We start from the raw sequence: 16,235 nt of genomic DNA, 5'->3' as shown, positions 1-16,235 counted from the left end.
AGGAAATGGTTTTCCTTCTTTGTTACTTGACTATATCATTTAATATGCATGGATGGTATTATCATTTAATTTTCAAGATGGACCTTATATGGATGGTCCTTACACCTTTTCAAATTGAACTTTTGAAAAAGTCCAAATTTGGAGAGGAAATTCCTACTATTTGCGAATCCACCATTCATCTTTCAAATTTTAGGTCCAATTTCCATGAATAAGGGTTCCCAAGACCCTAGTCCTATAAAAATGAGCCATGAGGAGCATCATGAATAAGGGAATGAACCAAATTTATGGAAACTTTGTCAAACCTAAGTACAATTAGGCATAAATAAGGCACAACCACTTAAATTGAGTCCAAACCTAGTGTATATTTTTTAAGAGATACAACTTATGATGCAATATTTAGCCCCCTCTTAGCAAGAGTATGAAATTACGCTCATTTACTCTTTGGAAAATATGGAGAAACCAAATATTCTTTCACCAAGATATTGAAGAGTCAAGATGTCTACAAGTTTGGAAAGGTGGTAGCTCCCAAGACTTATGATATTGTTAATCTACAATATTGAGATAAAAGGGAATTACAAAGTGAGTAATATGAGTAATATTGGTGACACACATGGAGCATGCAAAACACAAAGTTATGACATTTAGAACTAGTAATATTCATTTATTCTCACTAGGAGCCATATCAAAAAGAGAAGGCATAGATCTAGGACTAGTAAGATCCCTATATAGTTACTAGGATTCATGTCAGAGACACATAAAATCATGATACCCAAGTTAGTAAGATCCTCTAATACTTAGTCATAGATCACATTCTAACAACAAATAGAGACCTAATTGTGAAAGTTTGAGGTCCATTGGGAAAAATGTTGTCATATTGCCATGACAAATTTTGCATTTTTTGTAGAAAAGATCAAACTAGTTTTGGCCTTTTGTTCAATACCCAAATGCCCAAACCCCAATTTCCTCCTACTATACCTAGAGCCACTATTAGCCCTATAGTGAGAGAAATTTAATGATAACTCTACAAACTTCCAAGACACAAGACAAATAAAATATATTTTTGGATACCCTTTTGGATTTTATATAACATAGGTAGAGAATTTAGCAAGTTGTTTTGGAAAGTATCTGTTGTTTTTAGATTGTCCTTCATTTTCAAACAACTAGAACGGTGGATTAACAAAGCAACTATAAGAAATATTACTTCTGGGTACTTATAACCTTAAAATAGTCTTTCTAAATATCAAATGATGAAGAAATCCACAATCAATTTTAGTTTGTGAGGCCTCTAACCCCAAAAGCCCCAAATTTTCATCAAAAAGCCCTAAAATCTAGGGTTTCTCCAATCTCCCACGTCCACTCACTCCTGGATCAAATTGGTTGTTGATTCACCTTTAGATAGGTGTTTTACCAATTTCCAAATCATAAAAACTACCTCTCATGTAGGTATATCTCTCCAACTTTCACCCTATCGAGCCTCTTCACTAGGCTTCTCACTCCTTCAAATGGTGATCACCTACACTAAACCCCTCAATTGCACATTTGAGTTGTTAGAATGTATTATACATGTTATAAAATAGTCATCCCATGAGAAAAAAGGTTCAAAATTCATGGAATGACCCCATGATTGAATTTTATCAAAGCTACCAAAGGAAAATACTCAAAAAGTTATGACAATCAGCCCTATAATAAAATTTCAGAATGAATAATGAACTCAAATCATCCATAGAGGTGTGGAATGTTGATAAAAGTGCTTTAAAATGTTAGGTCATGAACAAATTTAAAGCAAACCTTCACAAAGAATAGAAAATATGAGAAATTACTCCAAAATTCTGAATTTTCATTGAGTTTCTACAGCAATCCATACTCCTTGGCATTCAATCTGCCTTACAAAGCATGTCTATGGCTTTAAATAGCCTCTTCAATTTTTTTCAACCACCATATGGTTGGTTACAAAGTTTTTTTAACACTAAAACAATTAAAACTTGCTTTTCCCTCCTAATTCTTCCTAACCGTTGGAACTTGAAAATTTGAATTTTATATTTTTTGCAAATGCTTGACAACTTTTTGAATAAAACCTACAATTATTGGATTTTCATCCTTATTGGAATATTTGATGAATCTAAACCCTCCTAAATCCATTTTTGGGTGTTTTGACCCAATATCCAACATTTTACAACATTTGACAACTTTCAGGACAATTTGACTACTTTTGCATTTTTTAAGTTTCAAAAGCCATTATTGGCTTTAGGATCTCATGATTGATTTTATTGAATTTGTTCGATGTTGGAAACTCCTCCTTTGTCTCAAAGGTCTTAAAATTTGAATTTTTTTGCCTTGGTGCACCTGCACCACAAATACCTTGTTGTAGTTTCAAAGGGTGTAAAAAGAATAAGCATTTTATTTACCATCCTAATAGACCATCCATCATAACAATTATTAGCAATATTGATGTGTTTGTTGCAAACAAAGTTCTAGAGGAAGTCTCTTTCTATTGTAATACCAAGTGACTATTCATAGACCTTCTGTAGGGTCCTCCTAGCCTAGAGTTAGGAGTTCGAAGCCTACATACATTGATTTGGCCTTGTGGCCATCAATGAGTGCTCACCCAATAGGACAAGTATTGAGACTGTCAATTTTGGAAGTGTGGCATTGTTGAGAGCCAACAATTATATGTGAACCCTGTCTTCACGTATTATGATTAGTTTCCATATTGATACTTGACTCGATCCTCATGGTGTTGGCTAAATTCATATTATTGTGTTTTGTTGAAGAAACATGATGTCAGAAGTTTGATGCAGAGGCAAGGGTAGAACTCAGTATTTCATATTAGGACAACAACCACATTGATTAGGCAAGTCAGATAAGGCCTCTCTGATGTTTAGGATATTGAATTCATATTACACACTTATGGATTACCCCAATTAGACATCAGTCAACTTAATATCTTATACAAGGATTGCATACCACAAAGCCATCAAATATGTTTTGAGATGAAAAAGAAGAGTTAAATGGTTTTGGTTCAATGATGATAATTTCTATTTTCAAGTAATTTGATTCAGTATATTATACTGAAACGTGATTTCATAACTAACAATTCAACTTCTATATAACTAGTTCTATAGCTCGGTTTTCTTGCTTGTGAAGAAAGACCATGTTAGACAATATCAACGAACAACAAAATAAGGAGACAATTGCTAGATTGTGGTCTAACTTGAAAAGAAAAGGTGATGGAAAATGTTATTGTCCATGCAAAATTTGTAAGGGGTTAAAGACTAGAAGACTTCTAATCAAAACAACGAAGAAACATTGTAGGCTGCATGGTCACATTGAAGGTGGACATGATTATCATCCATTGGTAAGTTTTTCATTATATCATTTTAACAATTTATATACATAATAAATCACGTGATGATGAGATCATGATCACGGTCTATATATGTTTATCAATTTAATATAGGTCAAGCACCCTGGAGCACATGGTATGAATCAACACAACCCAGAGAATATGGTTTTCAAAGCGGACGAACATGGAGGTGTGAATATCAAAGCTGAAGATAATGATCCCATGGAAGATGATGATCATGAGCCAGAAAAAACAATTGAATATGATGGTACAAATACATTGATCCATGGCTCATTTAGTACTCGCGTAGCTGATCATGATGATGAAGATCACCTTGATTTTGTTCATGATGTCCCTCTACTTGAGAAGGCATCTGAGGCCCTTTACGAAGTCTCGCAGGAAACTCTTCTCTCTGTTGTATTGTTGTTGGTGAACTTGAAGGTTATGAATGGTTTATCCAACATAACAATGTCACGTATGTTAAGGTATGCCATATATGTCATAATAAATTGTGAATCATGTTGTACCATTAATATTCTTTATATTAACAAATTATTATTTTTTGTTGTAGATTGATAGGTGAGTTTCTGTTACCACCATCAAATAGTCTACCTCGCTCATACCGAGAATTATCTGTCGTTATGAATATATTGGAATGGAATATCAAGCAATAGATGCTTGTCCCAATGATCAAACTATATATCACAAACAACATAAATTTTGAACTGAATGCCCTGAATGTCATATCAGTAGATATCGAACAGATCAAATAACAAAAAGGGTTCCTCGCAAGGTCTTTTCTATATTCCCATTATTCCACGTATGCAACGATTATTCAAGTGCACTAGCTTGGCACAATTTATGGATTACCATGCACACAATAGAAGTCAAGATGACATTATCCGAATGCCTGCAGATGGTTTAGCATTTATGGACATAGAGGAAAAGTGGCCACACTTTAAAGAAGAACCTCGTAATCTCAGGCTTTCATTGGTAGCAAATGGTGTCAATCCATTTGGAGAGATGAGATCTGTTTATTCAGTGTGGCATGTTTTTGTTATCAACAATAACATTCCTCCATGGATGTCAATAAAGAGGGAGCACATAATGTTGGCAATGATTGTTCCAAGTATTTTATCATTTAAATATAGTTGTCTAAATTTAATTATAAATATTGCAGTAAAATGGTCATAATAATTATGTAATGTTTTTGTTCATTTGATTAGGTAAGTACCAAGTTAAAGATATGAATGTATATATCGAGCCTCTTATCAATGAGTTGTTGGAGTTATGGAATGGTGTCACTATGTATGACGTCTCTAGACCAATAGGACAAAGACAATTTCAATTCCATGTGATGCTTCTATGGACAATACACGATGCCCCAGTGCTAACACATTTTTGTGGTATGTTATAGTGTTTAAGTTGTGCATGAACATTATAGTTCAAAAAATTATCATATTTAATCCAATTATACATTATCTTGTAGGTCTTCAAATAAAGGGAAAATTTGCTTGTCCTGTTTGTGGTCCAAAGATGAAATCTCTTCATTCAAAAAGTTTAGGAAAGCAGGTGTTTGATGAGTATAGGCACTTTCTCCACAAAAATTATAAGTATCGAAATACTAAAAAACATCTTTTCAATGGGAAAGAAGAGAACACATTAAAGCCACGAATAATGACACCTCACCTGTGGTAGTTGTAATATAATAGAATTAATCATCAAGGTAATGCCATTCCATCTATTGGTTTGTCATAAAACATCTTTTCTATTTTTTTTTGTTTACTGATGATGTGATTGATGATCATGAAGGTCGTGAAGGCATAAATGACCACCTTCCTAAGGGACTAAAAAGTTATCCCCGAAAATTTAGTAGGTTGCCCTACTATGAGTAGTTACAAATTGTTCATTTGTTTGATAGTATGCATATTGGAAAGAATATAACAGAGACAGTATGGAAAATATTGGACGGAAGGCGTGAAAAAGAAAAAATTGTCAAAATATGTAGTGATATTCAGGATTCCAATCATGCAATGATAAATGTCATTCAATCAAATAGCCATGGAGACCAGATTTATATAAGTGAGCTTCCTTGGTTATTAACGAACTAGCAAAGCAATGCTATAAAAGAAGTCATACGAAAAATTTGATTTCCCACAGGATTTGCTGTGAACATAAACAATCTCATATCAAAGAAAAGTAAATTTGGGCCAGGGATGAAAATGCATGATTGGCATACCTTCATTAAGGTAATTCATGTTCTTGTGTTTTTAGTATGTATTTAAGTACTGCGCGTATGTGTACTTTTTATTGTATTATGTTACAAAAAAATGAAAAGATAATTTTATAATTGTTGCAGTACGTTCTACCTCTATCTCTCCCAAACGACTTCGACAATAATGTCAAGAAAGTCATATATGATCTTGGAAAATACACGAGGTAAGTAGTGATATTTGTTTAGTTTGTTGTATAGATATTATATTTGCTATTTGTTTTACTTGTTATGTAATATATTTTTTTGCGTCTTGAATATCTTGTAGGTGGTTGTCATGTAAAGAAATCCATAAAGACAATATAAAATATTGGAAGAGAAAAATTCCTCATTTAATGTGTGAAATGCAAAAGTGTCTACCTCTGACTTTTTTCAATGCACAAGAACACTACCTCATACACCAAGTTGAGGAGATTGAATTCTGTGGACCTCTACACACTAGGTCAATGTGGATGGTTGAGAGGCACTTGAAATTTTTTAAGGCTCTGGTTTGACAAAGAGCATGTCCTGAGGGTTCTATGGTGGAGGGATATATGGTATACTAGACTATGTTGTACATTTCTAAATATCTTCCTAAGTTTGCAACGAGGATCCACATGGATCACATTTGGGATCCCAACACCATTAACAAATTAGAAGGGGAGTACTTGATGGGGAAAGGTAGATTGAGGAAAGTGAGAGGTAATTATAAGATGTTATTATAGTTAATTAACTCTTAATCTTTAAAATAAATCGATTGTAAGACGTCTATTTATTTTTTGTACAGTTGGTCGAGAGTGGGATGCACTACATTTGTCTATTGCAAACAATCTTGATTGGATAACAATATGGATTGAATGTTATCAACATTCTGGATGCACGTTAACATGGGAAGGTGTCGCTTCATTGGTTAAAGAAGCTCATCGTAATGGAGATTCCAATGTTACGCAAAGGGAAATTAATTTAACATATGGTTTAAGAGATAAATAGGTACGTATAAATTTATTAATCACCCATATGTTTATCAACTCACAATGGAATAAATTTTACATGTTTGACATATCACAGGTCAAACACCACAATGCTATGTGTTGCAATGGTCATAAATTTTGCATAAAAAAGTTGGATGACATGAAGAAAACTTGTGATTCTGGCATCACTGCAGTCTTTGAGGTGACAAATATTTCATCGAGAAATGACATACATCCTCAACAGTCTTAAAATTGATACTATGGCATTTTGGATGATATACTTGAGTGTGACTTTAATTGCTTCAAATTAGTTTTGTCTGTCGTCAAATGGTACAGGCTACGATTAAATAAAAATGATCCTGATAGAACTATTATTGAACATGATAATGGTTTTATAATGCTAAATACAAGGTCATTTGAACCAGTTGGGGATCAACCCTATGTTCTTCCAAGCCAACGTGAGCAAGTATTTTACTCAGAGGTTCCACATAAACCAGGTTGGTCATTTATTGTTAGACATGATCCAAGAGGAAGGCCGATAAAGTATAATGTGATGGAAGAAGAAGATATCGAAGAAGTAGAAGATGAAGTGGATGATGATCACGATCGACAGTTTCTCAATGATGATGATGATGAAGAAGAAGAAGAAGAAGAAGAAGAAGAAGAAGAAGAAGAAGAAGAAGAAGATGATGATGATGATGATGATGATGATGATGATGATGATGATGGTGATGGTGGTGGTGGTGATGGTGATGGTGATGATGGTGATGATGATGGTAAAGACGTTGATGGTGATGATGATGATGATGATGATGATGATGTTGGCGATGATGACCTTGATGTTCATGATGATGAAGAATAAAATGTATGAGGTATGCGATTAGTATATTATCTATTTAATATTGACTTCTTGATAGAATTTTTTTTACATAATTAATTCATCATGTTTTGAATTCTAATGCCATTACATAATTAATTCATGATGCACCTTTTAATATGGAGATGGAGATAGGTAGAGTGACTATTTATGTGACATTTTTTAAACTGTGTTTATTTATGGAAATTGGATTATTTATTAGCTATGTGATGGATGTTGATTTAAAATACATATGTGATGGATCACATCTTTATGATGATGCATGTGACATTTTTTGAACTTTGTGTTTATTTATAGAATGTGGATTGTTTATTACCTATGTGATGGATGGTGATTTATGATACATATGTGATGGATTACATGTTTATGATGACACATATGTGATGCTAATTATGATGCTAAATTAAATATATGATGACACATCATGTGATGCTTTTGATGCTTATGATATGTATGTTTTTACTGTTTATCAACTTACAAATATAGTAATGCTTATGATGCTCAATTGATGTTGTTGATTTCAGGTATAGTTCCTGTGTGATGTTATCACCCTTGGTGGGAATAGGTCATTGACTACAGACATCGTCAACCATTTAGTTGAGGATCCTGCATAGTCTACATAAAGTAAAGGTAAGGAATTAAAAAATTTACAATGATTTTGATGACAACATCTTTTTGTTATTTAATACTCTTTTCGTCTACAAATTTCATGTTGTTCATGTTGTGTACTATGTAATTTTTAGCTAACATAAGATAACTAAATTACATTGTACAGGACCCTGAACCCCTTTGATGAGGATCCTGCATAGTCTCATGGATGGACAGGTATAACTAGTCAATACACCCTATAGAAACAGTTTTTTTTTTTAATTACTTGGAAAACAAACTTCCTCAGTTTTTCAAACATCGACATTAGCAACAAATCTAATACATTTATCAACACTTGAGGCCCCGGTTGGACTTATTCTAATTTTAATCCCAAAATCAACTTTAGGGCTGACTTCTTCATCAACATTGCCCTCATTTGCAAAATTTCTCTCTCATTACCAATTAACTCTCTCATTTCATGGAGTGCAGGTACCCCTAAATAGGTATTTTTCAGATCTGTCTTCGTCGAGTGAGGAAAATGCAGCAATAGAAAATGAAAGTGACACATATAGTAGGTCTAGAATAAGGAGATCAACAAGAGGTCAAAAGATTAGAAGATAATTCAATAAATGCATGAAATATTTCCTTGCTCAAGGGGGGTCATGTTCTTATGATGATGAGACCAAATGCGACATTGAGGTGCCACTGAGGGGTGAACTCACAAAGCTGGTTCTCACTTTTGCCAAAGAAGGAAATTGGCAAAAGTGGAAAATTTTGTTTACGGGGGGTTCAAGTGAAGTGGGGGTGTTCGAACGAAATACCCTTTGGGGTTCAAGAAAAGACCCCACTTCTGTTGAACCCCATCTTTCGAGCGAAGCACCTTTAATGCCCATTTATGTCATTTTTCAATTATAGCATGGGGGTTCGATCGAACCCCCCTTCATTCGAACCCCCCTAAAAAAGGGGGATTCGCTCAAACCCCCCTTCGTTCGAACCCCTTTTTTAACATTTCTCTGAAGATTTCTACATTTTTTTGTAGATTTTTTGCCTTGAAACCTCTGGTTGAAGGCTCAAATGGAATGATCTTGACAACCCAAAATGTAGTATTATAGTCCTCAAAGAAAGCTTTCCAATGAATAAATTTTTATTACATATTGAGTTTATTATGAACTTGTTTTTTTAATTTTAACAAATATAGATTTTTCACCGAACATGAACCTCTTTGCTCAACACATTGGGAAAAATAGGAAACTAATTCAACAAAATTTTGAAAAATATCTAAGCCCTGGGTATTGATGTCTTCTTTCTAACAAAAAAAATAAAATTGAATTTTGATATATATAGAATAAGTTATGTGTTCAAACGTAAACCTATGTCTGAATTATCACTAGTTGGACTTCAAAACTTAATAAAATGAAAAATATTGAACATATCACTATCAAACCAACTACAATCCTTTGATATTGATGTTACAAACCAAAATTTGAAAGAATTGAGTTTTTATCATTTATAGAAAAAAAGTTATGAGTTTCGGGAGGCACATCACTCTTAAAAAATGTAGTTTGTTGTAAAAAACTACTTTTCAAGGGAGATGGAAAAATTAAAAAAAAATCCTTCAAACAAATTTGAAAAAAATATATATAGAATTTAAAGACAAAAGTCTACAAATCACTAATTCACATCATCTTCAAATTCTTAATAGTTTAAAAGTTATAGTTGTCAGAAATTGAAGATTATTTTAAAATTGTTCATCTCAATGTCAAAAGTGGCAAAAAAGTGGGAACCATTATTGTGAGTTCACCCTGAGGTACAAACATCTACAGAAACAATGGGTGCCCAAGGAACTTCCTCCAATAAACATCGATTTTTGTGTTAACGATAGGATATATCGCATAGCACCTTCGTCGTTACATGGTTTAGGCTTATTTTCCATGGATGACATAAAGGTCTATTACAATAGAGTTGTTGAATTGATGGAGTTTGTTGGACCTTGTTACAATTACAATAATTGGATGAAGATTGTTAAATATAAAAAAAGTATGTGTAGGTATGCACTGTCAACAAATTATATACAACAGAAAGATAATGATCAAAGTAAATGAGTGGCTATATACATTGATGGTCGGCCAAAAGCAATAGAAAATATTGCAGGTTTTATAAATAGTACATGACCTGGGTCAACTAATAAACAACCCAATTGCATATTTGAGGCGCGCGAGGGAAATCGTGTATTTGTATGTGTGATAAAATCAATAAGTGCAGGCGAAGAGCTTCTAATCAATTACAATTTGAATCGTATAGATACAAACAAAGTTAATATCATGGGGGTGGTACGTACTATATACCATTTAAATTAACCAACCTCCAATTAATGAATCCAATATACCATTCTATTATGAAGTTTTTTTGTTAAGTCTATTGGTTTAATTTCGCTAACGTTTTTTATTTTATTTTTTTGTCACAGGCCAACATGGATCCATCACATATTGCAGACAAGGATGTAGCTTGTGACACTTCTACCGAGCAGGTAAACCTCATTGTAATTGTACAAATTAGATAGAAGCAAACTGTTACATTTTTATGTTCTTTTTTTAGTGATATATACTAATTTGTAATTGTTAATGATATTCTTGACACAGACGGATGTTCTGGGAAAGGGAAAGGGAGTTGCAGTACCTAAGCACCTTTCTAGGGATGTGGAATCATTAGGGTTAAGCGATGATGACCATGAAGATTCCACACACCTTATGAAATTCTTTAAAATGCCTCTTATAAAAATTAGAAAAGAGATTATTTCTTTGGCAGTTATGCATCCTATTACTGATGAGACACAAGAGAGGGTGGAATTATTCCTTCGAACAACAAAAACCTTGCAAGCAGTAATGAAAGCTTTAATTATAATTGATGCTCTGCAAAATGGACAAGTGTTAGATTAAAACCTGTGGTCGTATAACACACAAAAACAACAAGAAACAATGATCAATGTTAGTGTTATTCAACCAAAAACTAATCTAAGAAGGCATATCAAAAGAGACACTAAAAACATGATAAAAGATTTAACTATGGAAGTAAATACCACAAGACATCTCCAAATGCCTTTTAACATGCTCTTGGCTCCTTCTCATTTTTTCCTCTCCTCTCCAAGTTCCAAATTAGTGTAGCTCTCAACAACTTTTTGCACTATGGATGCTTATGGAGGTTCAAGATTGTAGATGATTATTCTAAATGCTATGCAAGTGTGAATAAAAGTTGAAATAAGAGATTTAACTAATTGATTTTAAACCAAAAGAGTGAATATTATGCTAAATGCTCTTTAAAAATACCTATAGATTAAATGAATACAAGTTTTCAGGATTTGGATTATGAAGAAATGGGCTCTATTTATAGGAAAAATGGAGCAATGGATGGTTGAGATTGAGCAATCTCAACAAGGGTCAGGATTGAATGATATTCAATCCATGTGAGGAATTTCAACCCAATCCCAGAATGACAAGTGTCAATGTGAAATACGCTGAGAGGAGAGGGAATAAGCATTAAATGCTTGACATGACCTGAGGGTTAACTTGGGAGTTAAGGTCAAGGTTGGGTTGAGTGAATAAATTCTTTATTCAAAGAATAAAGCTTTTATCCAATGGATAAACTCTTGTGCAAAGGTAAAAAGGATAACTATGGTTAAAGAAATAAATGCTTGAGGAGACACATGAGTCACATGAGGGTTGAGTTAGGGGTTAACCATAAATGGTCATGTAAGAGCCATAAGTGGTTTAGAAGACTTTAGAGGTTAAATTGTTGAACACACCAAGCATTTAATGCTTTTCAAAGACTTTGAAGTCTTTGAGAAGTGACTTCAAGTTCCTTAGGAATGTGACAATAATTAGGGGATGGATTAGGTTAATTAGGAAGGGTTTAGAAGAATCTAAAAGGGGGTTTAGGAGTGCAAGTGGATTTGATGGGTTAGGGAAAATAGGTTTTTTATTAAAATAAAATTCATTTATTTCAATAAATAGGTGCAAGTTGCATTTGTAGGAAAATGCAAGTGGGGGGGGGGGGATAAATGATTTAAATAAATGTTTTATTTAATTTATTTAAAAGAGGAAAAAGGTTTAAATGAAATAAATAGGAGAATGTTTGAAGATAAATTAATTAAATGTTAATTTAATTAACTGATGGCTAGTGGATTTTTAATCAAATAAATAGCAAATATTTATTTAATTAAACTGGACAGATTTATGTGACTACATTTGTCCCTCTTTGAGAAGGTGCGGTTTATCGCATCATTTCAAAGAAAGAAAAATAGGTGTGAAGAAATGCCACATAAAATGTTAGTTTAATGGGTGGGATGCCCCCTTGAGAGATGGGCCAAAAAATCTCAAAAAATCAGGTGATCTCTCGAAAAAGAATGAAAATTGGCAGGGTGGTAGAAGAGAAGATTTTATCAATAACATGGAAAGAATGGGAGAAAACGGAGTGAAAAAGAGAAACAACAAGCCAGTGAGTACATTTAGGTCATGGAAGAGATACAAAGTAGATGTAGTGTGTGGTTTGGATTGATGCTATACAATTGATCAAAATTGGTTGGACAATCTGGTGCAATCAGTTTAATTGCCCTGGTCAAGTCAAAGCGTGACAGTTGATGTCAGTTGGTCGCTTGGATAGGATAAAGTCTAAGTATGTAAATCAAAGTGACCTGATGTGACTTAGACAATTGATGTAATTGCTCGATGAAGTCAAGGTATATGAAGCAAAATACTCGTTGAGACTTAGACAATTGATGTAATTGTCCATTAGATTGTGTTTGATTGGTTGATCAATTGATAGTGTGTGCGTGGGATGGATGGTTGTGGTGAATCATGACAGCCATGTTGAGACTAGGTCATTATGATAAATGCCTATTGTAGTCTAGGTTTGCCATGATTGATTACCTGTTGAGACCCGAAGATACTTGATCAGAGTATTTGTTGATAGTCTAGGTGTGTGTGAGTCGATGTACCTATGCAGATAGACTAAGTTACTTGGCTTGATTGTGTTGACTTAGGATGGGAAATGCAGTCCATCCTATTTAGAGATGGATGGTGATGAACGTAGCTTGATTGATTTGATGGGGCACAATGTAGGGATTATGATGTTGATTATCGAGATGGGGAGGGTTGGGGGGAGGGTCGATGTTAGATAGAAGAAATGGAGGACCTATGACTAATTCCTATGGAAGAAGAGGAAAATAGAGTATGCATTGTTATGACTATGTATGCATGATATGTAGCTATTATGAATTTATGGATGGGTGGAATGCAATGGAATGCAATATATACAGATGAGATGAAATTATGATCCATAGTGCTTTATTTTTCATCATTGAGCTTTGAAATGTTGTAAGAAAAATATAAGAAACTTGACATAATGATTCAAGATGACTTGAGTATTCCTTATATGGATTTTGATATAGCAAGTTAATACAAGCAACTTAATATAATGGATCAAGTTGACCTGAGTATTGCTTGTGAAACAGACAAGGATTATCTCCTTTCATGCTTGACTTGGAACATCCTCCTTGATCTTTTGCCAATCATATCCTGAGACAAGTTCATACCGTAATAAGAGATAAACCAATATCAAGTTTGGATGAGGCAGTAGGAACCAAGGATGGAGCATTGTACCTGTAGGCAAATAGCATATATAAAGAATAAAGAATATGGACCCTCCATAATGGTTCATGATCATATGGTCGAGGTATACGCTGTAGTCAGCAAGTCGTAGTGATCTATGACTTTATTTTGCATAAGATCATGTAGCTTAGTGAACTTCCCACATAGACACCATTAGCACATGCCCCAAAAATTCATCGGAATAATTCACAGAAGATACATAAACAATGTTGTAGGAACCTGATATATATAAACGAATGATGCATCCTTGTTAAGACAGTTTGCGTGTTTGATGTTTGATTGTTTGGTTGATTGGATAAGTGGTCATCATTTTGAGTATTTCACAATGTTTGTTTTGGTATCTGCTCATATGAGTATGTACAATGCGTTTTGAGTTTTGATGTTTTTATAATGTTTTTTTTGGATTTTTATGATTTTGAATGTTTTTGGTATTTTGTGAGACAGTTTTCCAATGTTTTTGGTATTTTGATGATTGTTTTGAATGTTTTTAGATTTTGTGAGACAATTTCAAATGAAGAACCCAACATATCACAAGTAATGTAGAATCCACTTCCATCAATAGGTTAAGGGCATTTCCCTCAGTTTAGACATGACTATGAAAAAGCGGGATGCCAGATGCATGAAGTACTATCCTTGATTACAAATCAATAAAAAGCCATGGTTTGGATAGATGGATGTGTGGATGAAATGAATGTGATCACAACAAGTCTGAAAGACAATGGAGCCATAGCCTTTATGAGTGGCTCCTGTTTACCAGGTTTTCACCATCGTACTTACCCAAGGTGCCACCGGAGTGGTTGTTCACCATTTGGATGCATGATTTTTCTTTACTATTTTTGATGTTTTTGTATTTTCTTCAGGACATTTATCTAAATGTTTTTGGTGTTTTGCCAGTATGTATGGGAGCCTGATGCTCTGTGCAGGTTATGTATAAAACCATTTGAGGTGCATGCTGTTGATCGGATCTACTAGTGGTTCTCCTTCTGAAGTAGCCAACTGATATGCCCCAGACCCAAATACAGCAGCGATAACATATGGACCCAGCCAGTTTGATTCAAACTTTCCCTGATGTTCTCGGTTGGGTTGCTTATGGGGATTCCCTCGAAGAACAAGATCACCTACCTTGAATGTACCAGGTCTAACTCGATGATTATAGCTTCTGCTCATGTGCTGTTGATAGGCTTTGAGGTGGTTATATGCAGCTTGTCATTTTTCATCAAGTAACTCTAAGTCCTGAAGATGTGATACTCTGTAGGCTTCGTCATCTATAAGATTATGCAAGGAAACCCGTAGAGATGGTATCTCGACCTCAATAGGAAGGATAGCTTCTGCACCATATAAAAGTGAGTAGGGAGTTGTGCTTGTAGGGGTTCAAATGCTAGTTCGATATGCCCATAGTGATGGATTCAATTGAACATGCCAATCATGACCAGCATCTTTAACTGTCTTCTTGAGGATTCTTAATATGTTCTTGTTTGATGCTTCAGCCTGACCATTTCCTTGTGGGTAATAGGGAGTGGAAAAGCGGTGTTGGATGTGAAATTTTTCACAGAGCTCACAGACATCTTGATTTTTGAAAGGAAGACCATTATCTATGATGATGGACATGGGTACACCATACCGGCAGATGATGTAATTAAGGATGAATGAGGCAATCTGCTTGCTGGTGAATTGGGTAAGTGGAATAGCTTCAATCCACTTTGTGAAGTATTTGGTAGTGGTAATGATGAATTTATGGCTGTTGGATGAGGATGGATGAATTTTACCCACAAGGTCAAGTCCCTATTGACAAAAGGGCCATGGTGATCTGATTGGTTGCAATTCCTGTGCTAGTGCATGTATCAGGTCTCCATGAACTTGGCATTTCTTGCACTTTCTGACAAAGTAGTAGGAGTCCTTTTCCATGGTTGGCCAATAGTATCCAGTGCGCATGAGTTTCTTGGCTAGTGATGGACCACTTGCATGAGTTCTACAAATTCCTTCATGTACCTCTTCCAAGGCCTTTGTTATCTCATCCTGTTCCAGACATCGAAGGAGAGTACCATCAAGACTGCGTCGGTATAGGGTTTCAGCAATAATGGTATATCGAGCGATTTGGTGAATAAAGGTTTTACGTTGGTTATTCGATTGGTCAGGAGAAAGTGTATGATCGCGGAGGTATGTGTAGAACTCACCGTACCATGGGGATTCAGAACTGATAAGGTGACATATCATCTCAGATTTAGGGATATCATAAGTGGGAATCCAAAGTTGTTCTACCAAGAACTCGTAGCATGGTGAATTTTATGGAAGATCTAGGAGAGATGCGATGGTAGGTATAGCTTTAGCAACTCGATTCTGATCTCTAGGTATCTACTGAAAGGTGATAGTAGTGAACGATGCCTTTAATTTGTCCACCATTTGTTTGTACGACATGATTTTTTCATCCTTGGTCTGATATTCATTAGTGGCTTGTCGAATGACCAGATGGAAGTCGCCATATACTTGTAGTTCTTGTAACTTCCATTGTATGGCTAGTCAGAGTCCTATGATCAAGGCCTCA

This window comes from Cryptomeria japonica, chromosome 7 (genome assembly GCF_030272615.1).
Source record: "Cryptomeria japonica chromosome 7, Sugi_1.0, whole genome shotgun sequence".
NCBI classification, from domain to species: domain Eukaryota; kingdom Viridiplantae; phylum Streptophyta; class Pinopsida; order Cupressales; family Cupressaceae; genus Cryptomeria; species Cryptomeria japonica.
Note: the sequence above shows the minus strand (reverse complement) of the source record.